This window comes from Tyto alba, unplaced genomic scaffold, assembly GCF_018691265.1.
Source record: "Tyto alba isolate M040663 unplaced genomic scaffold, T.alba_DEE_v4.0 Super-Scaffold_48, whole genome shotgun sequence".
In the NCBI taxonomy this organism is placed as follows: Eukaryota; Metazoa; Chordata; class Aves; order Strigiformes; family Tytonidae; genus Tyto; species Tyto alba.
In genome coordinates, this window is record NW_024881324.1 from 27,275,315 (window position 1) to 27,302,759 (window position 27,445).

The window sequence follows — 27,445 nt, forward strand, 5'->3', positions numbered from 1 at the left end:
TTTAAAGTGGTCTAATCCTTGATACAATACAGCAAGTATACTGGGGATTGTAATGGGCTATCTTTTTCTTCTCCTTATAAAAGATCAAGTATGGATGAAGAGTGTTATAGTATTCTGAGCTATGTTAAATTAAACCAGAAAGAAGAAAAAGTGGCTTCCTAGCTCCTTGCACTGCATTAGATGACCTAATATACATTATTTGTTGACAATCCTTTACTGTATGAAGCATGAAAGGTAACGTGGAGAGCATAGGAAGTATCCCCTTCCAATTGTACAGCGTTCTGCATAGGCAATGTCAACTGTAGAAACTACTATTCTGCCTCTGAGTGAAACTGCGGCCCCCGTTTTCACTTTGAACTACAGCCTTCCTTGATTTATGTTCAAGCTCCATATTTCTGTCTCAGTGGAGATGATGGAGGCAACCTTTTGTGAGTTTGCCATATGCAGTGGACGTATTCAGTTTTCTGAACTATGGTAAGAGAGAGACTATCTTTTGGAGAGTGAGATTAAACTTTCTAATAGACTAGTAAAGCCTTGGACAAGAATCATCCCGAACCTCCTTGCCCATAAGTGACATGTCTCCATGTTCTTCTTCCCGTGACAACAAAGACTAATAAGGGAACAGAAGGACGGTCATTTTTCTGTCTGGTCATCTGCTGCTACTTTTCCTCATGATCACAGCCACTACGGACAGAAAGAAACCCAAGGAGTCTGAATTTATGGACTGCAGATGTCTGGAGACTTTGGGTAAGAATGTAAACTTTTGTATCCCTTTAGTTTGCCCAAGCAACTGCCAGAACCATCTTCTGCTTACTCTGAATAAAAGACCCATGGTGGCATCTTCTCCTATGTTCTGGGGAATATGTCGTATCAGTTTGGTCCTAGATCAAATCAGCTTTCATAGTTAAGTGTAACACTGAGTTACCTCTGCTAAACACGATGCATCCTAGCTATATTTGTTTAAGTGCATGAGGGATATGCATTCCTGGGGTGAAGATTTACCCTTTAGAATCACCATGTTTAAGATGAGGATTTACGGTGTCCTTTGTTATTTGAAAAAGGCACTCTGGTGTTGCAGTGTGCCTTTGTCTTCAGCTACCGGGCTGCTTTTGCAGTTTCGCCTCTTTGCAAAGCCCCTACTCTTCAGTGTCAGCCTCACCTCGGGTTCCATGTTGAGGAAAGCAGATGTGAAATATTTCCTCACCCAAGGCCTCTTCTGGCAGCGTATCCTCACCTGAGCCCTTGTTACCTTGCCAAAATCACTGAGAGCCCATCAGAGAAATGTCGCCCATCTCTTGCTTTACTCTTACTGTCACTGCCTCCTGGTTCACTTGTTACTCTTCATTTGGTGACAGGCTAGCTCACGTGGGAAGTGTTGCTCTCCATCCTCTCTGAAAAGAAAGATGATAATCCCTCTTTGGCTAATGTATCTGTAAATTTAAGAAGGTCACTGGCTTATTTTCTGATAAGCATTCAAGAAGGGACTGATCTTAGACTTTCTGAACTGAACATGCACTTCTCTATCACCAGGTATGGAGAAGTTGTGAGCCTCAGTGAATCAGGACCATTCCATTCAATGTTCAGTATCTATTTAACTCTGAGGTTTTGAAACATATCTTCTGCCATAACTGCACTTCATTTCATCTGAGGTTAGCTGTTGCTTCTGTATCTAGATTGTTGTTCAGAGAACAGGATCTTTATTGTCTACAGAATACACTCAGTTATTGCACACACAACACTTCAAAGTGGGGTCTCCAAAATTTAGACACAGCATCTAACATATTTTACATTTGTCTGAGATAGCACTGGATATTGTGTCACAAAAGCCTTTCTTTTTCTGCTAGTTTCCTTAAGCTAGCACTGCAGGCTGGTTTATGATTTAGTTGGTGCTCTATCCTCACTTTTTTTCATGATAGAGTGCACTTTTAAGATGTCTCAGGGTTCCCACACCTTCAGATTCTAGGCCGAGTTTGGCTGAGGATCATCCATTCTTCAGGCAGGCATCATTTCTAGCAAACAGCACTTCTCACAATAATTCACTTTTTGGATTTTTGGATAGTTCAAGCCAGCACCTGTAAGCAAATGTCCTTTTCAGCACCTCCTACAGTCCTGCTTTGATGTGACAGACAGCCTTCCCCTCCCCGCCCTGCTCCAGACCTCCTGTTTGTATGAACTGTTTCAGCAGCCAGAAGGGTGACGCTGGTTCTGAGAAGAAGGAAAACCCCACAGGAACGTGGGATTTCAGAGCATGTAGAATATTTTGGATCTGCTTCTGTGGTTGTCATGTTTAATGATGACAATGTTGTTATGTTCTATGTTAATAAAGTGGTACAGGGTTCCTGCTTTTCTTCAGGTGCAGGAGAACGTGCTTTGGTGAAATAAGAATTTTAAATGAGTAACCTGGGACAGGGAAACCCTTTGTGATAAATACCAAGAAAAATGGTTAGGTTGTCAGATCCTTAAATCACATGGTGTCAGAGTAAATATCGGATGCATTTTTGGCACTAAGCCTGTGTCTTTCCTCCTCCTTTGCCTGTCCAGATGTAACTTTAGAGCCTGCCCCTCCAACCTGGATCTATTCACTCAGTTTCAGTAAGGTGAGGTATCCTTTTGTAAGCATCTTTACCTGATGGCATGAATGTTGACTATCCCTCATCACTAGCACACCCTTGCTGTTCCTAGAAAAGTGGAGCTTACTGGCAAAATATGAAGTCTCATATTCCTCTTGATTTATTTTATCAGTTCAGATATGAGTATCCTCTAGAGGAAAACACTTGCTATTACTGGAGGAGTCATCCTTCTGCTCAGCCAGAGTTTGTCTTTTAGACCATCACCCTCCAGAGCACACCTAACCTTTGAATTCTTCACACCCAACACTCCTAAGCTCCTGTGAACTTTATGGAATACTTCCTGGAAGGACCTCAGGAGAAATTGAGGACTCTCATGGGCCAATTTTTCGAATCTTGGTGGTTCGTTCGCTGCTGTATTGTATACCTGAAATGGTAACTTCTGGTAGCTGTTATTTTGGCTTGAAAAGGGGGAGGAAGCGACCTCTATACTTCTGCCACTCCTAAACAGCTTATTTCAGAGTTAATACATTCTTACATACCCCTGCAAATTTCTTGCCAAAGTAGTTTCCAAGTGTCACCTCAAGACAATTTTCTTGGCTAAATTCAATTCCTGTGAGACGGAAGCCACACCTCATACATTTGTTTTTTAAGAGAACTCTTTCTTCTTACCGTTTACGTTGCTCACTCTTTCAGATATTGGAAGGTCTATTTGAATTAATAGGTACAGGTCCAAAGGAAAATCCATTTTCATAGTCAAAGCATTTTTGACCTTAACAGTACACTCCATTAGAGCTCAGGTTATGTCTGGAACCTCACTGAAAAATGTTTTCTATCCCAGCATTTTCTTAGTACAGCTCTGGAGCTGAATCCCAGTCTTTTAAGCTTTGCATAACTGCAGAGGTATTCACTGTGCACATGCTTTGGTAGGATGACCCTTCACTTACTGCCTAAACGAAGAACACCAAGACCCTGATAACTGAGCCTAGAATTCTTCTGAAGTAACATTTCTGTGGGAATGGATGTGGGCAGTCACTGGAAGAAAGATGTAAGTTGCACCCTAGTAATTGCAGTTTGCACATGAACGGATAGCGTATGTGTAAATGTTTTGAAGAACTCTGGTTACTGATAAGTAACTTATTTTATTAAATATGGGCAATGTCTAAGGGATTTGAACAACACAGCGTGTGTATGTCTTGACTGGGTTGGAAAAGGTCCTAGGGCTACAGCTTCTGGTGGCTGCTCAGGAGTGACATTTTGTATTTTTGTCCTTTGCTTGAATGCATTTAGTAACAACTGCAGGAACGGGGAGAAGGCAGATATATGCCTCTGGCACTTTCTAATGGGGCACCGGTTATAGTTTCTCAAGTTATTTTGTATTTTTAAAAGAGTGACATAAGTACTTGTCCTCCTTTCAGTCTCTGTTCCTGACTGGCCGTTTCTCTACTAGTACTCTCTCCCTGGATGGGTGTCAGGCTGCTCTCTGCATTTCTTCAGTTGTCCCAGAAAGGGGCCAGGTCTGAGGAGGCAGTGATTTAGAAGATCAAAGTTCCATTATTAGCAACTGGAAAGTTTAGAAAAAGTTTGAAGGAAAGGCTGAAAATTTCAAAGTTGTTTCAAGGTTAGTTAACAATATAATTTGTACATCGTGAAACTGTATTGTAAAAGATGAATGAATATAAGTCTTATTCTGCTATAATTTGCAAATGTCTCTGGTTTCTAGGCTTCTGTGACATGTTTTTTATTCCTTATCAGCATCATGCAGTATCAAAACGTCTTACAATTTTTATGATTGCATATAGACATTTAGAAAAATGTCTAGTGGCTATAATTTGTGGTAGAATTAAAACTGTTATATTGTATTGTCGCTTTACTTCAGTCATCCAGTTACTGACCAGGCTACAAAATTTGGGTTGGAACAAGGATTCATTTTGAAGTAAATCTTTATGGTAACATTTGAGCCCACTTGAGTCAGAGATGGAGGACACTTTCAGTGTATGTTTTGAACTGTGAGTGTGTGGGGAAAAGTGTGTCTTTGGGAAGCTGTCAGAGAGGACCCTACTACCCAGTCAGTTTCCTCAGAAGCTGTAACTGGTCCCCAGAAAACAGTGGGAGAAAGTGAAGATCTGAATAAATACAGTGTCTTTAATATGAACCTCTTCTGCTTCAGGAAATTTTATATTTTGTATAAGTTTGTCTGATTTCGAACATACCGTAGACTGGTTGCTGTCAAGAGCCCCCTTAAGTCAGCATTGATAGGGGTAAGTACAGTTAACCTAGAGCTTGCTGAGACTGTAACATGAGGGAGGATCTGTAGGAAGTGCTATTTACATAAAACTCCAACTGAACTAGAAACAGCGGTCTTGCTTTATGCTGGAGTTCTTTTTATGCACTCAGTCTTTAAGGGGTCACTTAACTTTGTCTACTACCCTCTATTTGCTGTTGTTATAGATACCAATCCCTTTTGCTTATAGCATGTCTACATGAAAATCTATTAAAAAAAGCTTGAGGAAGACACTTATATTTATGCCTCTCTGTTCGGCTGACCTGATGTCCTTTAAGAAGTGTGACTTCACTGTGTGTTTCAGACAGACATATTTCCTAGCCAAGACTGACTTTAGAGAATTCTGAAAAACACAAGCAACAGAAGCTTTCAGAAGAACCTTCTGTGTGAAAACAGCACCAGTCTGGGACCATGACTGTTGTGGTGTGAGCCTGGTCGGCAGCCAACCACCAAGCAGCCACTCTCTCTCCCTTCTCTTCTGGCAACAGTAAAGGACAGAGAGCCAGGCTTGGGGTTTGAGATAGGACTGGGATGGGGAAAAATCCCTCTTTATGGTCGCGAGCAAAACGCAGTTAGGGGAAGAAGAAAAAAAAGAACATAGATTTATTACAGACACTAACCATAACAGAGTAGGACAGTGAGAAGCATTGCCACATCTTGAGAACACCTTCCCCCCACCCCTCCCTTCTTCCCGGGCTCAGTTCTGCTCCCGATATCTCTACCTCCTCCCCCAGGGGCGCAGGGGCAGGGAATGGGGGGTGCAGGCAGTGCTGCTGCTCCTGCCATCTGCAGTGGGGGGGAGCTTCTGGAACTTGTTCCCCTGCTCCATCGTGGTCCCCCTCTCACAGGAGACAGTCCTCCACAAACTTTCTCTGACATGAGTCCCTCCCACGGGCCGCAGTGTTCCCCACACTGCTCCGTCATGGGTCACTAACTTCCTCCGACTGGATTCTCTCCCACGGCTGCAGCCCTTCCCGAGCTGCTCCGGCGTGGGACTCCCCCCCATGCTGCAATCCTCCCAGCACTGAATTACAGCAGCGGGGCTGCTTCTTCCCACAAGACCCTGGCCTTCTTCGGGCACAGCACCTTGATAACCAAGCAGAAGCCACAGGCCATAAATCAATGTCTGCTCCACCGTAGATCTCCCTGGGTGGCAGGGGGGGCCGCCCTGCCGTCTCCCCACAGGATACAGGGGGGTCTCTGCTCCGGCACACCTCCCCCCTCCTTTCTTCCTCCGTTCCCCCACTGACCTTGGTGTTCACGCAGCTGCCCCAACTCCCCCTCACCAGTCCCACTGCTCCTCACCACGTCCCTTCTTAAATACGTTCTGGCAGAGGCGCAGCTGATGGGCTCAGTTTTGGTGCAGAGGTGGAGCTGACTTGGAGCCGGGGGAGCTTCGAGAAGCTTCTCACAGGGGGACGCCCCTGTAGCCCCCTCCCCTGCCACCAAAAACCCCCCCACTCGCTCAAAGCCAGTACAATGGCACAATGAATTGATCCTGTCAGTGGGGTGTGACTGTGCCAAAAATACTGTGTTTTTGATGTCTCTTTTCTGTGGTCTTATCTCTGAGCTTGGGATGGAGTTCATAATGAGCCCAAGAACAATGCTGACCTCCTTTGTAGACACTGGAAGTTTTGCTAATGACCATTCCTGTTCTTGGAGTTTGAAATGTTGTGTTGCTCTATGTTCTGTCCTACTGGAAAGAAAAGAGCTTCCTTTCCTTTTGCTTGTCCTTGATAGGAAGAGGGTTGCTTTTGACTTGGAAATGGTTAGCGTCTACCTCAACTGTCTAAGCCTTGAACCAATCTCCTTTTCCATGACCTCTGAGATGGGGCTTTTGTGTCTGTTCAAAATGATGAGGCTATCTTCAGCTCAAATTTGTTCTTTTTTGTTTGGTTGTTTTGTTTGTTTGTTTGTTTGGTTTTTAATATTATTTATTTATGACACAACCCCTTCTCAGGATGTGTTTTGGAGCTTTGCCTATGGCAAAGAAGTTGAGCTTTTGTGACATCTGACTCTTTGCAGCTGTTACAGTGGCAAGTATTCTTGTCTTGAGTTGACCTGGATTCTAGCTCCCTATAAATTTTCTACTCAGACCTTGGTTGTGTCTGCCACTGATTTAGTCTTTTGTCTCTCTGTGTTTATGTTAATCATTAGGGAAAAAAGTCCATCTAAATCTGTTGGCTTGAATCCTGTCCTCATATTTCAAGGAATAAACTGCAAAATTTGTAGAGGTTGGACTTTCTCAGAACCCTGGAAGCAGTTAGAAGATTTGGGGGATTTGGATGTAATATATAAATTTATTGATACTAAATTTTCTATAGAAAATTCTAACCCTGAAGATGCATCTTCTCTCTGATGAAGAGATGCACCAGAAATAGAAACACTGTGATAATATTGTAGAATTCTTAGTCTTGTCTTCTCACTGCACTTTTAGTTTGCTGACCCAAATGCTAAGCGACCAACTAAATGATGTCAATCTCAATGCTGCCTTCCTGTAATAAGACAAAATTAATTTATTTCATTTGCTCTGTTATGTGCCGAATGGTTGGCATCAGTTATTTTTCTTTGTTTCTTCATCATTCTCTGTCTTTCTGTGGTGTTACAAAAGGCAAATTTGCATAGCTAGTGAACAACAACAGATTTGTCAATCTGCCCGCGCTTCACATTATTAGCAAGAAAGTTAGTTTGGTACTTATTCTAGAATATCTTGTACAGAAAACAACGCTTTGTTGGAATTATATATGAGTGAAAAACAGCGGAGACATATGCTTACATTGTTAGCCCTGTTTGCTGTTATACTTCAGGTAGTGACACTACTCCTCCTGCTATTCCATTCTGCTAGCTGAGCAATTCTCATAGAGCTAGGTCTTGCCATCATTTCACTTTTAGTGAGTCTTATCTGAGAACAAATAATGTTGTGCTTTTTGAGTGCAAACATGAACGACAGGTTTCTAGCTTTAAGAAATGTATTTTAACTTGAGTCACTGTGTGGGGCTACTTCGTGAGGATAGTGACATAATATCTCTTATTTAGGTACACTTTTTAAACTTCTCTTTATATAAATATTAAAGGAAAATTTTCACCAAAATAATCATCCTTGAAAGAGATGATACACATTAATTTTGTTGCTGTAGTAATTTAAAAAATAGCTTCAGTACCATTTTTGATCTTTTCCTTGTCCATGTTATGCTAATCAACAGTGTTAGTGTACCCGATTTGGAGTGTGAGCTTCTTACCAACTGGTTTTTGTGGTATAAAGCTGTACTAATTCACTGAGTGAATGCATTGTAACCTCTCTGAAGGTTTTGTTAGTAGGTCCCTTGCAATTCGCTTCTTTTGCTTTCTTTGTAAAATTATTCGATCAGGGGTATTTCCTATGGAAAACGTGTAATTTCATATTGTGGTTTCACATGTTTTTCTATAGATGTATATCTGTATTGCATATCCTTGTAAAATCTTGTTTTTGTGGTTTGAGATTATGACTTTTACTGGACTACCGTAAGATATGAAGTCGTGTAATAAGCAATCACTCAAGAATATAAAATTGTTGATATTGACATTATGAGTTTCATTTGGAATATAGTCATATTCTCCATTTTTATAACTACAGCTTTGTGGGCAAGATGATTTCAGGTGAGATTTTGTGTAATGACATAGTGTGAGTAGAGGATTCCTCATTTAGACATCTCTCATCTTGCCTAGATAGGCGTATTATGAAGTTGAATATCTAAGCGTTAATATTGTGTGTGCCTCCACGTAATTTCAGGCACCCGTAATATTTGAATGCCAAAGCAAAGGCATAGTTTTTAAAAAATCTGTAGTTCTTTTTATCTCTCATTAAAAAGGCTGGAAACCAATGTACTCTCTCTTTTTGCAAAATACATACTGTGCCAGTGAATTTATATTCCAAAGCAAGAAATACCTCTCACCACATGAACTTCCAGGCTAATGGCCTCAGCAAAATGGATATAGAATTTTTTTTCCTGTAATAGTAGTAATGTTTGCAGAGATGAAATTGTCAAGATAGCCATTAATACCCCAAATTAAGTCTTGTAACCTTCAACATGCTGAAGATAGTTCTTGATGTATCCTTTGGGAAATCCATACAAAATACTTTGCCTTATTTATGTCTGCCAAGTTGTAGCAAAGATGCCCACTTCTTTCCCTCACTTTAGCTGGTCTTTGGCAGTTGGAAATTTTTGATAACACTGTGGAAATAGTTGTTATGCACATCCTAAGCTAATGCGATGACATCCTGAGTTTGGGGTTTATTCACAGGTGTTAATTAGAGAGGCCCAGTTCAGTGCCTTTATTTGGGTGTTGCTGACAAGGAAACGTGGCATAAACTGGCAAGTTTAGTGTTGGAGAAAGAGAAATGGATGCACCGAGCTTATGGTTAGATATATGTGGGACAGGAGAACCGTAGTTCTGTTTTTTAATCCAACCAGTATATGGATCTTAAAGAGTAACAAAGTGAAGCCATCTGTAAGCATAATCAGCAACACTCATTACCGACCACTAACTGACCTGAATTTTAACCGATAGAGGCAGATGCACGTAGCTGTTTAGATGTCTGTAAAGCTCACCAGTGACAAGAGGATCTATCTAAGATATTTTCAGTATCTAGGAGAGCATTGAGGCACCTCGTTCCTCTCAACATATTTGGGTTGAAAATTCCTGTGGAAATTTTACCCACTGATTTTGGTGAGACTCTTCATGCACGGAAAGGACTGTGCTAATGAAGTGGAAAGGAGAAATAAAATCTCTGAAGCAGTATGTTGCTTGACTGCCTTCTGTTTGATGTAAACAATTAAGCAGCTTTATTTTCAATTACTGTTATCATCTGTCTGTGTCTCACTCTCTCGTGTGTTAGAGATGGTCTGGATGATTCTGATAACATAATATCTAGTTCAAATCTTTACTTGAACCTCAAGTCAAAAGTTAATTAGTGTCTCAATACTGTTGATTTAATTATTTGGTCTGCCACATCTCTTTCAAAACAGGTGCTGCACTAAGGAATGTAGGTCTTTTCTGTTGCTTGTCTGGGCACAAGAGATACTTGAAGTTTTAAAGGAAAAACTTTGATGGAATTCTGTCTTCCTTTGCAAATCTAAATTTTATATGCTTCTGAAAGAGCGTGAAAACCAGGCAAAAGTTTATGAGTTGTTTTTTTTTTTGTTGTTTGTTCTTTTTTTTTTTTTTTTTTTTTTTTAATGTAATACAGAGGAATAAATGTATAATGTTTGGAAGGGAGCAATGTACATATAATGCAATTCAAATGGTGTTGACATTCATCACTAGTTTGGTGTTTCAGTACTAAATCTCCTGAATTCTAGAAATATGTATGTGTGCGTGCATGTCTATGCAGGAAAACTTGCAGAACTAGGTCCTTTAACATTACAGGAATCTCAAGACGAGTCAGATAAAATTGTACATTTCCAGACAATGTTAATGACAATGTTAAATAATTCACACAAATCATCGCATAGAAAATACTTAGAATGGGTTTTGTGAAATTTATTTTTGGTTTTATAATATACCCAATTCCATTTTTGAAAATTGTAATTTAAAATGTATAATTCAGTAATGCTTATAAGAGTCATTACCCTGAATTAATACTTTGGCATTTTAGAATGTTCTGTGTAAAACTTTAATGACTTTGTTTTTATTACAGTAATTTCAGAAAAAAAAAAAAAAATGTCCTGCTCTTTGAGGGATTTTCATTTCCACAGTTCTTTATCTAAGTCAAAGAAGTAAATGAATATGATGCAAAAAGTTGTGATATTTTACCTTTTCTTCTGAAAAAGTAAATGATTATTTAAGTTGTATGGCAATGTCCTGCTATTTTGGAAAGTAACACTAGTTTAAAAAGGCTTAGCACTTTCATGACAGGGCTTATTGTACAGATCTGAGGTGGTGGGGGATGACTACCAGTATATACTGGATTTATTATTGTTAATTTAATTTCTACTTGACAGCTCTTAGAACTTAACTCTCATTTGCCCTAATGTAAGTAAGGAGTCACTTTACTGACAGTGGTATGAAAACGTCTGCAGTTTAATTGCTGAAATGTTCTTAAGCTGATTTGTGTCCACAGAGTAGGAGTAAAGCCGTGCTAGTTAAATTAACACAACTCCTGGTTATAAACAAAGACCAGGCTGTAAGTATGTGCAGAAATCAAACCAGTTCCTGCTGCTTGTATTTAAACCACTGACAATCCCTGTGCATAGTCTTCTTTCAGTTTTGACTGGCTTATTTTAAATTTTGGTGAACTATAGCTTTGAAATAGAATTAATTAAAACAAAAAGGCCAATCAATTAAAGCATCAAAGGCCAACCACTTCCTGGGTTGTATTAGCACAAATATAGCCAGCAGCTCCAGGGAAGTGATCTTTCCCCTTTGTGGTACTTGTGAAACTGTATCTGGAGCATGGTGTCCAGTTTTGGTTTTCAAAATACAAAGCAATGAATTCCTTGAAGGGCCATCAAAATAGCCAGGGAAGTGGAGCACAAAACATATGAGGTGAGGACTGGGTTTGTTCAGCCTAAAAAAGGGAAGGTTCAGGAGAGATCTTACTGATGTCTGCAATTGTCTGATTGGAGGATGCAGAGAAGGTGGAGCTCGATTCCTCTTGGTAGTGCACACTGGTAGGATAATACACAAAGGAAAAAGTTGCAACGTGGGAAACTCTAATTAGATAAGGATATAGTTTTTTACCATGAGGGTGATCAAATACAGGAACAAGTTGCCTGCAAGGTAGTGGAACCTCCACTGTGGAGGTGTTCAAGGCTTGACAGGGCACAGCCTGAGCAACGTCATGGAACGAGACCTGCTTTAAGCAAGTGCTTGGGCTAGGTACCTCAAGCTTATATTATTCCATGGTTCTGTGAAAGCATGCTACCCCGAAATTAAATAAGCATCCATGTCATGCTCTGCTTTGGCTTCACGGAATTATCTTAAAATCTTTGTAAATTTAAGTGTAGATGGGGTTTTCACTGTAATTTTTTTCCTTGATTTATCAAGCTAGAAGATAGTAAGAAGTTACTTGAAGGTTAGCTTGCAAGAATGTAAATGTGAAAGGGCTTTCTGTCCCCTAGAATGTCATATTCCAACAGCATTCTTGATTTAGTGGCTGTGATTGCATGACTGTCCCAAAACATTGCATGACCCTCCCAAACTATTGCATGACCTTCCCAAAGTGGTAAAAGGAAACAGTGAGGTGGGTAGCAGTGGAGTAATTTAGAAGAAAAGGCAGAGTATGGAGTTTCCCAACTTTATTAACATAGCATGTGTGATTTCTGTGAAAAGCTGAATAAGGCCTGGAGACAGAGGCTAAGTTGCAAGCATGTGAACTTTTCTTATAATGTGTGATTGATACATTGCATCAATGTCAAAAATATTTGGCCTGCTTTCAGGTTAAGTCAGCCTGGAAGGCACCTAAGCAATAAGAACGGGCGGAAATGCAGGCAGCCAGTAAAGGGTACCATCCCACTTGCTGCACTTGCATTTCATATCTAAGACGCCAATTCGAGGATCAGGGTGATTAAAGCCTACTTAGTAAGTAGTTTTGTGTCACTCAGGATATATTCTTAAACCTATAAGGTGACTGGCACCTCTCTGGGATCAACAGGAGACTGCAAAATTGGGAGTCTGACTCGAGCTACCCCGTCTCCTGCGGCTCCAGGCTGCCAGGCTGAGGCGAAGATTACCCTACCTGAGAGACTCCTGCTCTTGTTTGCATTTCTGCTACTGCAAAGAGTGAGCCTGATCACGCTGTTCCACCAACACTGGCTGGACCCTCACTTGGTCTGTCTTCCACCAGTCTGGGCACTGTCCTTCTGCTCTACAGCGTAGGATCTCAGACCATCAGGGAAAACACCATCTTTGCTCCTGTCTTTCTCTGGCATCTGAGTAGCCCCTTCAATTCCACACACTGCTCCCAGTCAATTTGATGTAGGTTCTCCTTGGCAATATTTGCATAAATTTTTGGGACTGATGTGATGCTGTTCAGTGTAAAGTGTTTGGCCTTCTCCCAGCTATGGACCATCCTGATGTTTCAACACCAAGAGCAATGATCCTACCTTTCCCTTTTGTCTTTTTTGATCTTGTTTGAAGAGATGTCTTCTACAGGAAACAGGAGACTGGCATACCCGACATAGATTTGGTTGACTGCAGTACTTCAATCACCTTTATCTGGACACTCTGTCATGGTCCTGCCCTCAATGTCCTGGTCAGGTTCCCTGAGCTTTGGACTTCACCCTTCTCCAAGCATGCACAGGAATTTCTAGTTCATATTCTGTTGGAGGATTAACACTTGTCCAAAGATTTCTCTTCAGAAGGTGTCTATAGCACCATAGAGGACCCCTCAGCCTCATCTTGTAGAAGCAAAGAGCCTCATAGATAGACATAGAATCTATCTGTGACCTAGGACTGCTTGCCCATTGAGGAGGATATTGCTGATCATGGACCAGAAGGGTCTTTCTTTCAGTTTTCTGAGGTAAACTTGTGTAAGAATTGTCTCCTTTGAACCGTTAACTGTACATTGATGTACAGTAGACATTATTTCGCTAGTCGCTTCTGTGGAGGTGGTTTGCACTGACTTATTAACAATAAATATGCACACATAGATGCATGAAAATGGTTTGAAAATATTGGAGTTTCACTTAATTAATAGTTCAGTATGTTCTGATGATCAACTGTATTTTGTATTTTGACAATATTTTATGCTGTTTTTTCCCTGCTCTCTGTCTGAGATCCAGGACCGACTTTGTCTGAGGTAAGATGACATTTAATTAAAAATGAGCTGTGAGACTTTTCATTCTTCCAGACTTTTCTGGGAGTTGATTTCCTGTTTGTTTTCACATCAGGACAGAGGTAAGCATTTCTGCTGTAATAAGAAGGATGATATTATAACCAAGAAAAACAAAAACAAATGGGTGATAATAGAATATGTTTGAGTCAGTTTGTGGTGTAAGTTAAACCTTCATCATATTGCTGACCTTTATCTCAGTGTAACAGAGGCAGAAAGCAGCAAGAACTATCCGTGGCTCAACCTCCTGGAGCGTGCCTGTGTTTGTCACCGTGCTTGCTTTCAGAAGGGGAGAGGGAACATAAACGCTTTAGAGCACGGTCATTCTGCCTGGCGCTGGAGCGGTGTGCGGGGCAGGCAGCCCCTGCCTTGCAACTGGTGTCGCTTCACATAGGGCACACTAATCGTATTGCTTAGGTGGCGATTTTAATGTTAAGTTCTGATGGGAGCAGGAAAAATTGCTGCTGGCAACAATGATCTTGAAAGATCACAGGGAATCTTTGCCATGGGCTTCTTCCTGCACCCAAGGTTGAGCAGCAGAAAAGAGATGCTTAGACACATGTCAGAGCGTGCTGTATTTTAAAATCAGTCTCTTTTTACTCCTTTCATTTTCTTTGTTGCAGAAATTGAATGTAATGAAGCAATAGGTAGAATTCATCTTTCTTAAATCAGCAGATTAATTTCTGTACTCTTGAAATAGGCTTTAAGTTTTCTTCGTGCTTTGATTTCGTGCACTGCTGGTGAAATAGTACAAAGCATCACTACTAGGAGATGTGAAGGTAGAAGCCCAGTGCAGTGAAAGCTTAAAGGAAGGAAAGGAAATGTCAGTAATGCTGTTGGTAGCATCCTGGAAATTTCTACTTTCCCTTTCCTGTGCAAAATGTATTCAGAGAAATGCTTCTGCCACTGAGTGCTTCACAGAATGTGTTCAGCTGTGGTATTAGAAGAGATTTGTTTTTCTCACCTGGCCAGAAAAACTGCAGTCACTGTTTCTTATGCCTTTGTTAGCAATAGTTCAGCTGACTGATTTAAATATAAAAGATGGAAGCTTTATTTTGTCAGTGTTTTTGCAATCATCTTTTGTTTCTTTCTCTGTTTCTTCTTACAGTTTTTGTTCTTTTTTTTTTTTTTTTTTTTTTTTTTTCCTAAAGAATAGAAGAGAGCTTTTTTATTTGGGCTGTTTTTTTTTTTTGTTTGTTTTGTTTTGGTTTTTTTTTTGTTTGTTTTGTTTTGTTTGTTTTTTTGTTTTGTTTTGTTTGTTTTTTTTTTTTTTTTTTCCCTGAAAGATGAAGACAACCAGTGAATTAGGAATAAGAATTGTTTTATTTTGACTCACTTTTCCAGGCTTTGAACTAAAGCTCAACCATTGTCTAATCTCAGCCCAGTTCCCGAGCCAGGTTATTGAACCTGACTCTGAGACTTTGTCAGGTTTAAACTGAACTATCCAGAGCTGTTTCTGCATCCAGATCTGTATTATGTCTAGATTAAGTTTATTATTATAGTACCTTATGTAATAGGTGCTTGAAGTTCTCTCTAGTGTCTTGGTGAAAATGTTTGAATAAACTAATGAGATACTCTCACTGTTTTTGAGAAAGAAAGACTGAAATACTTTCTCAAAAGTTCCTAAATGTTTCAGATTTAAACTAATTTGAGATTAGACATCTGCCAGGTGGTTTGAAGCTGTGATGGCACTTAAATTTTAACACCTACTTATTGTTGAACTCATTGGTTTTCTTTCTTAAAGAACTGCCCCGAGGCAGTTTTACCAAACGACTTAATTAATAAGTTTGCTTTGTATTATATTGTCTAACTAAGCAGTGAGTAAAGTAGAAAAAGTTTGCCACTTTAGGAATTCCATTAAGTAACACCTTTAAAGTAATGGAATAATTCTTCTCTTCCCCTCCCATCATAAAGTTACTTTGCTGTGGAGGTACAAATGTCTGTATTACAGAGGGAAATTGGAACAGTATCCAAGAGATGGAATCTCTGTGTGATGATATCTTTGATGTTTGCCCTTACAGTATTCTCAAAACTCTTAGTTTCATGATGGAGAAACTTACTGAGTGTGTAAACTGGGAGGGATGTTGTAAGGGACCTTAGCTTCAGAGGCAAATAATATTCTTTTATCATACTTCTAAATTACTAATTGTGTAATCCTGCAGACATTAGAGCAGATGGATAACCTCACTTGTATGGAGTTCTGCTAGCTCTAAGAGATGTACTGAAAAGAGAAAAATTACTTCTGCATGGTTGTGTGTAATGATGGATTCAAATTAACGATGAATCATTGTAATAGAAAATGTATGTGTTGATTAGGTTATACTGATATGGTATAATCCTTCCAATATTTTAGATACATTTACTTTTTTCTACTTTTATTTTACCTACACAGTCTTAAAGCAGAGCACGTTTAGGAAAATAATAACTTCCATAGTAGATAGCAAAAGGCCTGGCTTGTCCAGGATGCTATTTTGTATTAAGACAGGTATGGGATGCTTAATGAGAAAGGTAAAAATTGGGCAAGTATGGTGTAACATGTTGTCCTAGATATTGGCCATTAGTCACAGAAATGTATTTTTCATCTTCCATTTTGTGCTTTGAAAGAGGACACAGATGATACTAAATGGTCTTTTGACTGCATGTATAGGCAAATTTTTTCTTCCCTCCTCTGTCGGATTTGTGCCTGGACAACTGCTGTGTGTCCTCCGTCTTCCTGTGAAGCTTGTTACCTTTCTTAGTGATTCTTTGGGAGGACTGAATTTTGTTCATGGAGCAATTTCAGAATTATTTCAAGTTCCTCTAGTCTTGTATTTGAAAACTAGGTGTGCTAATTAACTGTAGGGTAAGAAAGCAACAGGATAATTGGTAAGAATTTAAAAATAAACCAATTCTTCATGCAGATATAAATGCTGTGCTTGAGGGTTTTTTTTGTGCAATTTTGTCAGCACAGCTCTGAAGACCAAATATCTAACCCACAGCAGAGCTCTTTACTTCTGCCACTGTGCTAAGAGCATGAGCAATAAAATCTTGGCAAATTAGCAGTCCAGTACCTATGTTTTCCAGGGATCATATGTTGGAAACATCTCTCTGTATTTATCATCGGAAAAGAGAGGAAGGAACCATTTCTTCATCCTTTAGGACCATTTTCTCTTCAGCCACCCAAAATCATCTCTTTCCTCATGTATTCTGCTAACATAGAGAGCACATTATCAGCATCTGGTGAGATAACTAAATTTTTCTTTCCCTGAGTGCAGAAAGTATTGACCTTGGGTTTTTATCTGCTTTTCAGAAATTCATGCCTCTGAGAAGAATGGGCCACTGTGAGTTATTGTAGGGAAAAAAAAAAATAATCTAAGGCTGAAATGTTCATGAATAGCATATTTTCTTAGAAAAATGAGGGAAATAGTAAATCAAACAGAAGTAGTCTAAAAGTAAAGCCTCCCAGGAAGGTCAAAACCTCTACTGCCAGAGAAGAAATACGCAGTGGTCAGAGCTGCAGCTGTGGCCCCAGTGTTGCACAGCCCCAGCTTCTTGTTCTTAGAAACCCACTCCCGGCTGTCTCAAGGGCTACTTTAGTGTATTCTCAGTTTATTTCAGTGTGACCTGATGTGAATATGTATTTTGCTGTGATCTATACTGAATTTTGGGCAAGAGAAAATTTGTTAACGGTCTCTTGTAAAAACAACTGCTCTGTGGCAGGTGTGAACAGTATTCAGTGAAATAACCCACATCACAAAAGCAGTAAGGGCTTCTTTATTTCCTCAGCTGAAATGTAATACTACTTCTGCCTCCTTGCTGTCATATAACATAGTGTGCTGTTGTAAGCATGGTCTGTGATGAAGTTCATGGACCTGTACAAAATTGCTCAGTTTTTCTTTAAAATCAGGCAAGAGGTTGTGAAGATTTATTTGTAACACCAGATTTCATTCAGGTGTCAATGATCCGTGATATCAAAGGGTGATGTTTTGTGTCTTACACAGCCACAGTTGACATCAGTTCTTCAGCACATGGAGAAAAAAAAAAAAAAAAGGAGAAAAGATGATGCAATATGTTTAATTTTCTCTCTAAAATCATTGCTATGGATTTTTGAGGTCTGGAAAGCAGTGAGAATTGGAAGTAGCTGTTGTATGAAATGGGATGGATATGTACACAAATACCTCTGAAATCTAGAGTGCTCTCTTGTCTCACCTACCAGTCAGGAGTATTTTTGTGATGGTTTATTCTTTTATTGGTAAATAGCAACCACTGATATTCCCCAAACATCCCAGTTGAAATAACTATCTCAGCTTACCTCTGGGTACGTAATGTTAAGCAGTATTTGAAAGCTACATTTGAAAATGGTTGTTGAAATTTTTCTGTAGCAAATGGGCATAACAGAAAAAGATATCTTTCTGAAGAGCATGTGGCAGGTGTATTCTGATGACCCTGAGGCACTGTTGAATAATTTTATTACCCATTTTAATGATAAAATATAAATTCTTACAAGTTTGTGACAATATATCATCCAGCAGTATGTGTCTACTGAAAATGTGTTTTATAGAGGAACAGTGCAAGAAGGGTCCCTTTTTTGAGATCTCTGTACAGTGCTGAACATCACACCCTATGTTTATCAGTGCCAAAAACCTGTGTGAGTGAAATTTTAATGCTACTGAAATCAAAGGCAAAACTCCTGCTAATGTCACTGGGCCAGAGTTTGAGCAGTCCTAAGCACGTTACAAAGAGCCACAGGAATGTTCCTTCTTCTGAACTATTTGATGGAGATAGCACGCTGTGGTGGGAAGGGAACTAATGGGGAATTCTATCCCAAAGCAGCACAGAAGTCAGTGCCTTTGTAATTGGAGGAATCACAGAAAACTTAGAAGGCAGGACGTCAGCTGCTGACTTTGGCAAAATATGATTTCAGAGTTCTTAAGGCCTGTTTATGACTCTGCATAACCTCCTCGTGTCAGCTTCAGCCTAATTGGCAACAGAAGTCTAGACTGAGGTGGGCGACCTGAGGTCTTAATTTGTTTCGTGGTAATTTAGTTAGAAGAAACAGTACTGTGGCACCACTCGGATGCTCTTCTAACAACACACATGCTTCAGAACATCTCACTAAATACTGAGGAGAGGACTACACTTCTCTAACCTAAGATGCCTCGGTGAGTTAGTTGCACTGTCTTTCTTACATCCCACGGAGAGAAGCATGCGGCAGTAGGGTGTGACTCCTGGTCAGGTCTGTATCCTAGGGTGGGATGTAAACTGTACTTTGATGTGTCTGCTTCAGTTTATTGACTACAAAGGTGCTCTAGGCAGCTAGCTCAGATGTAGTTTTCTGCTCAGTAGACTTCTACAGGTGAATGAGAATCAGTTGTATCCTTAAGACTGACTTAAACCCATTTTTAAATGCTTACCGTGACCTTGTACTTCTGTTTTACCCTCATTGTTACTGATTAGATCAGTATGTTACAGCAAAAGGTGACTGCTTTACACACTGACTTTGGAAAGAGGCTGAAACACAACACAAATCTTGTGTCTTTTTGTATAATAGTAGTTTTCTCTTTCCACCGTGGTTTGGATAAAACAGAAACGAACATGACTTTTAATATTCCAGTTTCCACTTACACTGTTGCAATACTCTAAATACTTCTAAGATTAACATAGTAAGGATGCTTCTACTGAGGATTACCATCCCATGAATTGCACTGCATGACTGGATATAATCACTACTACACAGCAATATCTTAAGATCCTTCTGAGTTCATTCATTCCTACAGCCCAGCTTGCTGACATCTTTGAATTTGGTAACAATAGATCTTCTGTTGCATTATTCAGATGATTAATGAAAATCTCCAACAGTACTGAGTAGACTAGTGTGGAGCCCCATTAACAACATACCAGTACTGTGATTATTAGTTTTGCACCTTTTGTAGCTTTTGACCTTGGTTGCCTCGCATCCTTACAAAAATGCAACACGAGATCATGACGTAATGTTCATAAATTATGAACACTACTGCCTTTCCATTATTCACAGGACATACGATTCTGCCAAAGACGCACATTTCTTTGATTTGATGTAACTTATTCATGAGGAACCTGTCTTAGCTATCATTTATTTTTTGTGCTATCTTTGCACTTAAATACTTTTTATTCCAGTATTTCTCTAGGAATTGATCTTAACTGAAAGTCTCCCAGATTTTTATTTCCACTCTTTTTAAAGATATGGCCTGTGAGTTTTTTTCTAGTAATTTGCTATTTTGTTTTCTCCAGAGATTCTACAGATAGTCATTTAATTGTTGCACTTCAGCCAGGTTTTTAAGTATTTTTACAAGAAATTCATCCAAACTGGGTAGTTTGAGGATATTTAATTTAGCTGAACTATTTATTCTCTCTTTTATGTTGAAATCCTATGCTATTAATACAACCTCAACTAAAATGGGTCAATTACCATAGTTAATGTCTTTTTTCATTACACTTTACTAAACTTTTCTCCCTTCCAGTGCCATATGCCAGTAGTTTTCTGTCCTGAGTAACAGATCCATGTTATAACTCTTTTTCCATTACTAATAATAAAGTTTTTCTTGTTAGCCGTGGTATCCTCTGTTAGTTGCATCCTATTTTGTGCCTTGATTTTATTTTTTTATTCCTTCTACATTCATGCTATTCTTTCATGCTTATTTATAGTGATCTGACTTGTTTTTTTATTTTTCTTGTGCTTTCTTTTCATGTTTGACACCAGTAAGTCACAGAAGTCTGACTTCATGTTGGCTGTTTTGTTTTGTCCGTATTCCCTTTTCATTGTTGCATGCTTGCTCTCACCCAGATTTCTTTCCTAGTCAGTTTTTTCCCCTCAACTATAAGCAAAAGTGTAAAAGTTTTCTAATTTTTTCTTCCCATTTCCATATTTAACAAACCCAGAGATTTTTGAGCAGTTAGCATTCTGATCCATTCCTTTTCCAAAGAATTAAAAAAACTACCCATTTCCACCAAATTTTCTATTTTGCTCACCAGAAGTCTGCTATTGATTTCCCTCTCTAATCATCAATCAGAAAGTTTCAGAGCTTAATAGCCCAGACTTGAATGCAAGTTTATACATCCTTGATGTACCTGACAGTGTTTTCTCCCTTGCTCCTCTTCATACTTTTCCTAAACTCACTGGAGAAATACGGATGAAAATTAACAGTTCAAGTTTCTTCTCTCAGGCAAAAATAATAAACTGTATGAATACAGAAAGGGGAAATTATAATGTAGCAGTTTGGCAGACTTCTGGAGATTTTAGGAGATTAAAACCTGAGCAGGTGATGGTGCTGTCCTTTGCAACAGAGGTAAATGCCATGTTGGAATATGTGAGTAGGAGCACAGCTCCGAGACACATGAAGTAATCTCTTCAAGTCTAAATAAATCTGATTGGGATTCTACCAGGGTAATGCATTCATGTTCGGGGAAACCTCCACCTCTACTGGAGAAGTCTGAGGAAGAAGTGAGAGCCAAAGGTTGGAAAATGTAGTCTACCATGAGACTGAATAAACAAGGATGTTTAGTAAAAAGAAAACTGAAGAAGTTATAGCCTTCAAGTATGTGAAAGGTGCTGCAAAGAAGAAGGGAATAAACTGTTTATTGTGTCAAGGGAGGGTAGCAATAGACTTAAATTACAGTAAGGAAAATTCAGATTAGATGTTAGTAATTTTCCCTCGGTGATTAGGACACTGAAGCCACGGGAGAGATCATCTAGAGAGGAGGTGGAGCTATCTGACACTGTGTGTCTTTAAAAACAGGCTGGTCAAATTCTCCTGGGTTGGTTGGTTTGTTTGTTTTATGGCAGAAGAATGGACTAAGTGATCTACTGAAGTTCTTTTTGGCTTTAGTTTTTTGTTGTTCTAGGAAAGCTAGTCTCTTTTTTAGGCTGCAGAATCAGGCTGTATATATTGTGAATAGAAACTGAATTGTAGGTTGTATTTGTTGCTTCGTACTCTTCAGGCAGCACTGTGCAATGATCGGCTAGGTGTGCTTGTCTGCATCTGGTGATGCTCCTCTGGCTGAACGTGGTGGGCAGTGTCAGGTTACTTAGTACAGACCTCTGCTGATGTGACCCCGGTGGCCCAAGGAGTTACGGTGAGATGTGAGAAAGGACAGGGGAGGGGAAGCTGACAAGACAAGCGCAGAAGACTCATGAAATGCCGATACCTGTGGACTTGACAGATTTGCTCTGGTTCTCACAGACCTCTTAGACGAGACCTTCTTTGCAGGTCTCCGGAACAGGAGACAATGGAAAGGTCAAAAAGTCCTCTTTCAGCCCTCCTTGTGCTGTAGGTGGATTGTAAAATTATATGGTCTAGACATTTTAATGAAAATTTGCATGTTCTCTGCGATATTTTGAATCTTGGCAAAATCTTTTGCAGTTATTGCTGCATGAAATATTTGCTTGTGACAACACCGTCATTCTACAGCTTGACTACGTATGGAGCTGCAAACCAACTCCCTGGTTCTACCATGTTTGTGTTAACATTGCTGTATAGAAGAATAACTTCTTTGGTTTTCTGATTTTTGAGTGTGTGGTTTTTTTTTTTTTTTTTTAAATTATTATTTTGTTTTTATTTTTTTTTTAATACCATATTTTTATTACGGTATGTGAGGCTAAAACAGAACTCTTCCTTGCGGTTGCATACAGAGTAAGTAGAGTGTAGGGAGATTTTCCTTCATTCCATTGTCTTTTCAGAGCGTAGACAATTATAGCCTTTGCATTTGCAGAGGCTCTAGTCAGCACAAAGGGGAAAGAGCAGTGAAGGCCACAGCTTTGCTCCTCTGGCCTGGCCAACAGAGGAGGCCCAGCATGCTGTTCTCTTGCGAACATGGTAACAGTATTCTGCCCCATCCCATCCAGGCCAAGAAGCTTTCCCTGGAGCTCAGTATCTTAATTTCAAGTTCAGCATAAGCCTGTGGTTCAACATGTCTGCACCAACTTAAAGTTCAGGTTATCGCTTTAATCAAGTTTGATCAAACCTAAATGATTTGGGATGCACTCTGAAATACCTTCTATGCTTTTAGTGACTGACACTGTTGAGTTACCAACTAACCCAGCACCTCTTGAATTATCAGTTTGAAATCTTGGATGCTTTTGTCTGTTTCAAATAGCAGAAATTGTCAAGAAAGATTAAAATCGAGAAAGAAAGAACTGGCATATCGGGAGCATTGTCTCTTGTGTAAAACACTGAATTGCTATGACAATACAGCTATTTTTGTGTTGGTTTGTATAACTTCTGATCATCTCTTGGAATACTTATTCGCAGACTTTTGTGGTCTAAAAAATCAACTGAATTAGCTCTCATAATGATCTGTCAATCATACCAAGTATCACAGAATTTAGTTCTTTATGTTAAACCTCTTTTAAAAAAAGGGGAATACTTGGGTGGATGAGAGCCTTAGGATCGATAACATTTAGATATTATCTTAATACAACTGTAAAACATTGAAGTAAAGTTTGGATGGAGTAGAAAAAAAAGCTGAGTAAACGTGTATCAGTTTTGAATATCTTCTTGCAATACAAATTTCACTGATTTCAGAGGCATCCACTATTATAGTAATTGCTCACTATTCTGTATTCTTAGTTATGATGTGATTGTTTATTGCTTAGGTCTTTAGAAACCATCAGAAGCTCATCTCGTCTTTGAACAGACATTCATATCTTTAGAACTTTTTGGGGCAGAGGGAAGAAGGGCACAGGGAACAGTGAATAAAAGTACAGCTTGTATGCAAGTTATCTTTAAATTGCTGGCGTGTAAGTAAAATCTAGCACTCCAACTTTTTGAACAGTTATTTTATGAGTGGTTTAATAGTGGCAAGATATGCCAATCCTTTTGAAAACTTTTCAATGTGGGTAGTGGCTGTTTCACTTGACATCTTTATTTATTTTTTACTGCTGGCTAGTCATTGTAACTGCTACTTTGTGTCTCTTAGCTTTCTGTGTATCTTTGCTCTGTATATACACTATACATTTTCCCATAGCAAATATATGCATATTAATTAACAGAGTATTTTAGCACTGTATAGTTTGCAGTCTAAACACGTCTTTGAAGAAACCTAGGTCTCATACTCTGCTCATCCGATCTGTTGTATTTTCTCTGTTTTCCATGAGCTCACTCCATACCGTACGTCTGTGCCACACGGAATGGTGGAACAGCAGTTGTGCGAGAACCTAAACAGCAGAATCTATAAATCGGACGTCTTTAGAAGCCAGTGGGAGAGGGTCTCCAAGTACTGTGGTCACGGTCTTACAGACAAGGAGGACTGAACCCTAGTTCAGAAGCGTTAATGTTGCGTGGAATGCAGAGAGTTTCAGGTTTCGTTTGTCTACTTCTCTCTACACGTGTGTCAGGGCCCTGAGGGCGCTAACAGGCCTTAACGGCCCTCACCTGGGTCTTCACCTCCACCCAGAGCCCGCAGGCTCAGGGGCCTGGCTCAGCTCAGCCCCCCGGGTCGTGGGTCTGTGCCCGAGCTGTAGGTACACCCGAGCTGTAGGTACACCCGTGCGGGATTCTGTTTCCTGCCTCTCCGGAGCTGTTGCTTGGGTTTCACAGCTCGGCGTCGCGCCCGGTTGGGCGCCTCACCCTTGTGCGGGGACGGCTGGCGAAGCGTGGCGCTCCCGCCCGTGGGCCCTGGCCTGCTGTGGGGCTGCGCCGTGGTGAGGGGCGGGGGGACGACCCCAGCTCTCCCGTGCTTGCTCTTGGCTCCTGGCTGCTTCTCCCTCCGGCATCAGCCGCGCTCCCCGCCCCGCAGGGACCTGGGGCTGGAGGGCAGGGGCAGCTTCTAACCCTTCGGCGCTCCTTGCCCTCTGCACGGGAAGGGACCCCTGCTCCTCCAGCTGAGGGGGGGCGAGAGTGCAGGGATTTATCAGCTGCCTGCACGCTGCCTCCCCAGTGCCCACCGTTGTGCCTGTGAGCTTCTCGGCAGGGATAACTCCCCAGCTCTGCACGCGGCTGCTCAGCGTGGCCGTGCTCCAGGAGTTTGATGTCCTATTCGGAGCAGCCTTTTTTTTTTTGGGGGGGGACACACACACACACACGGTGTTCATGCCGCTGTGTCTAAGGCTGGCTTTCTAAAGCTCCAGCAAGGGAGTCAGCTGGCTGCTGGTGGCACAAGTCGATTCATCAGGCTGGATGTGGAACTCGGATCTCTGCAGTTGTTCGGAATTGCTGATTTCTGCCACCTACACCCGTTTTTTTTTACTTCGGTGCAGTTGTTTGGAATTGCTGATTTCTGCCACATACACCCGTTTTTTTTACTTCGGTGCAGTTGTTCGGAATTGCTGATTTCTGCCACGTACACCCGTTTTTTTTACTTCGGTGCAGTTGTTCGGAATTGCTGATTTCTGCCACGTACACCCGTTTTTTTTACTTCGGTGCAGTTGTTCGGAATTGCTGATTTCTGCCACATACACCCGTTTTTTTTTACTTCGGTGCTGGCATCGTTGCTCAGCTTGATAAGATCATTGTATATATGAAGGTAACATCTTTCTCTCCCAAAAACCATTCTGTTCCTTTCTCAGTGGTGGGACATTTGATTTCAAGGTTTAGCTGCAAAGCAGAAGGATAATTGTCTTTACATCTCTTCACTCATGGTTGGTTTTATTCGTAAACCTTTGTGACTTCTGTTCTTAACTTAATGTGCTCATTCCTGGCATAAAATAAATCTGTTTGTTTTTGAAATTGCATAGTATGCATAAAGCTGTACAGCCATTAAGTTTGCGCAGATATTGCTAGCTTTAAATAGAGTAAACAAAGATACTCGAGCTGATATTGTGTGATCAGACAGGGATAGCTTTATTTTTAGGATTATTCATTAATTTACAAGAGTGCTTGTTAAATGCCTTTTCTTCATAAAAAGAAGAATTCTGTACAGTTCATGTCTTTATTTATCTATTGATTCATTTCACCAATTGCTTTCTGTGTTTCTCTGAACTTCCTAAAACCAGCTTTGCTTACATGAGGAAAAGTAAGTTTCCTCTGGTACCATATAGAATTTGGAAAGAAGTGGCCGAATGTGAATTATTCCATTTTGGGAGCACATGGTAGTGCTTTACAAGATATTTTGATTCTTTGGCAGCCTTCTTTGTGATTTCCAAGAAATTAATAGTTTAAGGCTGTAAGCTCTGATCATCTTCTTTTGTCTTGTCATGTGATACTTCACATTTATTTTAGCCCAGCATGAAAAACATGAACGTCTATTACTTATCCAACTGAGTTTGTGAGGGCCACTGAATGTGACATTACATTGTTCATAAAGCTGATCAGTAATTACGGTTCACCATGAAGTGTTTCAAATCTAAAAAAATACTGGCTCGTCATTTTTTATACTGCAGTTCTGCGTAGCTATAAGGTTTATTAACGTTCAGAAAAGATAGATTTAGAATGTGGTTTGGTTCCTATGAAAAACAAGGTTAACGTTCTTCCACAAGTTCATCCTGCCCCAGTAAACCTGTGTGTTGGAGGATTCTTCATCATGTGCTTGTACAAAACTGTGTTGTGGGACATGGTCTTGGATAATAAATACATAGTACAAAGGAATAACACTGCCTAAAAACTTGTGATATATTTTATTAATATTACTGTGTCTAACTTAGGCTGCCTTTCAGTATTGCAGTCTAGTAACAGATTTGAAAAATGTTAAGTAGTTCATTCTTGGACTAATGCCGATTGTTAGCAGGGTTGGGGTTTTTTGTTTGTTTGTTTTCTAACAAATAATTCCTTATTTTCCCTGTAAGACTTTTTTTTTTCTCTATGTTTTTCTCTTCTAGTGCTGAAATCATTTGCTACTCCTGGTCCAGGACACAGGCTGCTCACCTGCAATGCTGAGGAAGGAGCTTACAGTATGTACATTAAAATTCTCCGTAAGTGGCTACATTTCAGCAATAACTGAAAAACTGATGCTTTTGAAAGTTACGAAAAAGCTTTGTTTATAAGAAACAGGAGTGGAATTTGATTTGACAAGCCAAGCAACATGCTATACTTTTCTGGTTTGAAAGTAACCCATAATGATATCCCTGTCTCAGTAGCCTCTACCCCAATCGCTGCAAGGCAAATACTGCACGCATGCGGTATTTTGTGTTTGTAATCTCAGGCCATAGAACTGGACTTTTTTTTTTTTTTTTTAAATCATCTAAAATATTCTGGTTTAGAGATATGGATCATTGCATTTCTATAACAAAGTTGAATTGAGAAAGGTCAGAAAAGCTTTATGTCTTTTCATTTGCTGTCTGTGCTATTTTTCTCTTTCACCAGGATTTATTAAGGGCCATGCATACTCTTGCAAAGGTAGCAATGTCCTCCGTAAGAAGGGTGCTGAATTTGTCAGTTAATAGCAAAAGATGGAACAGGACCTTCACATCTGATTTGCAAAGTACATTGCCATTCTCTGCCATGAACTTTCTGTAAGGGACTGTCACTTTCTGTAGAACACTGATTGCCTGTAAAGTGTGCTTTTACTATTTTCCATGTTTTTGTGGACTAAATTATCTTATACTAGTATCAGAGCACGCTAAAGCTCACCAGATGAGTACCATGCCTTCCTGCTAGCTCACCTCAGACAGACCATTCCTTAGCACCTCTTACCTACCGTAGCCTTACACTGTAAATTCTGTGTTAGTTCCTGTCTCTGTTTCCTTTCCTCCCTTCATCTTGCCAAACTGTTTTATAAAAGGATAGGGACTTTTGCTAATGGTCTGGCAATTCTTTCTGAGGCGTTGTCTTTTCAGTCAGCAATTTTTAAATACCAGTTTGTGGTTGCAGTGGACTCTCTGGTTTCTCATCC

At 40.0% G+C, this 27,445-nt stretch overlaps 1 protein-coding gene across 2 annotated transcripts in view; it reads left to right on the plus strand.

Moving 5' to 3' along the window:
* SEMA5A (semaphorin 5A) overlaps positions 1-27,445 on the plus strand; it is a 498,071-nt gene that overhangs the window by 48,304 nt on the left and 422,322 nt on the right. Inside the window, exon 2 of one of the 2 annotated variants that reach the window (XM_042806859.1) lies at positions 26,433-26,504. The gene's annotated coding sequence lies outside the window, so the exon portion shown is untranslated. Of the gene's footprint in view, positions 1-26,432; positions 26,526-27,445 lie in introns of those variants that run through there. The other variant, XM_042806857.1, reaches the window with a different exon arrangement.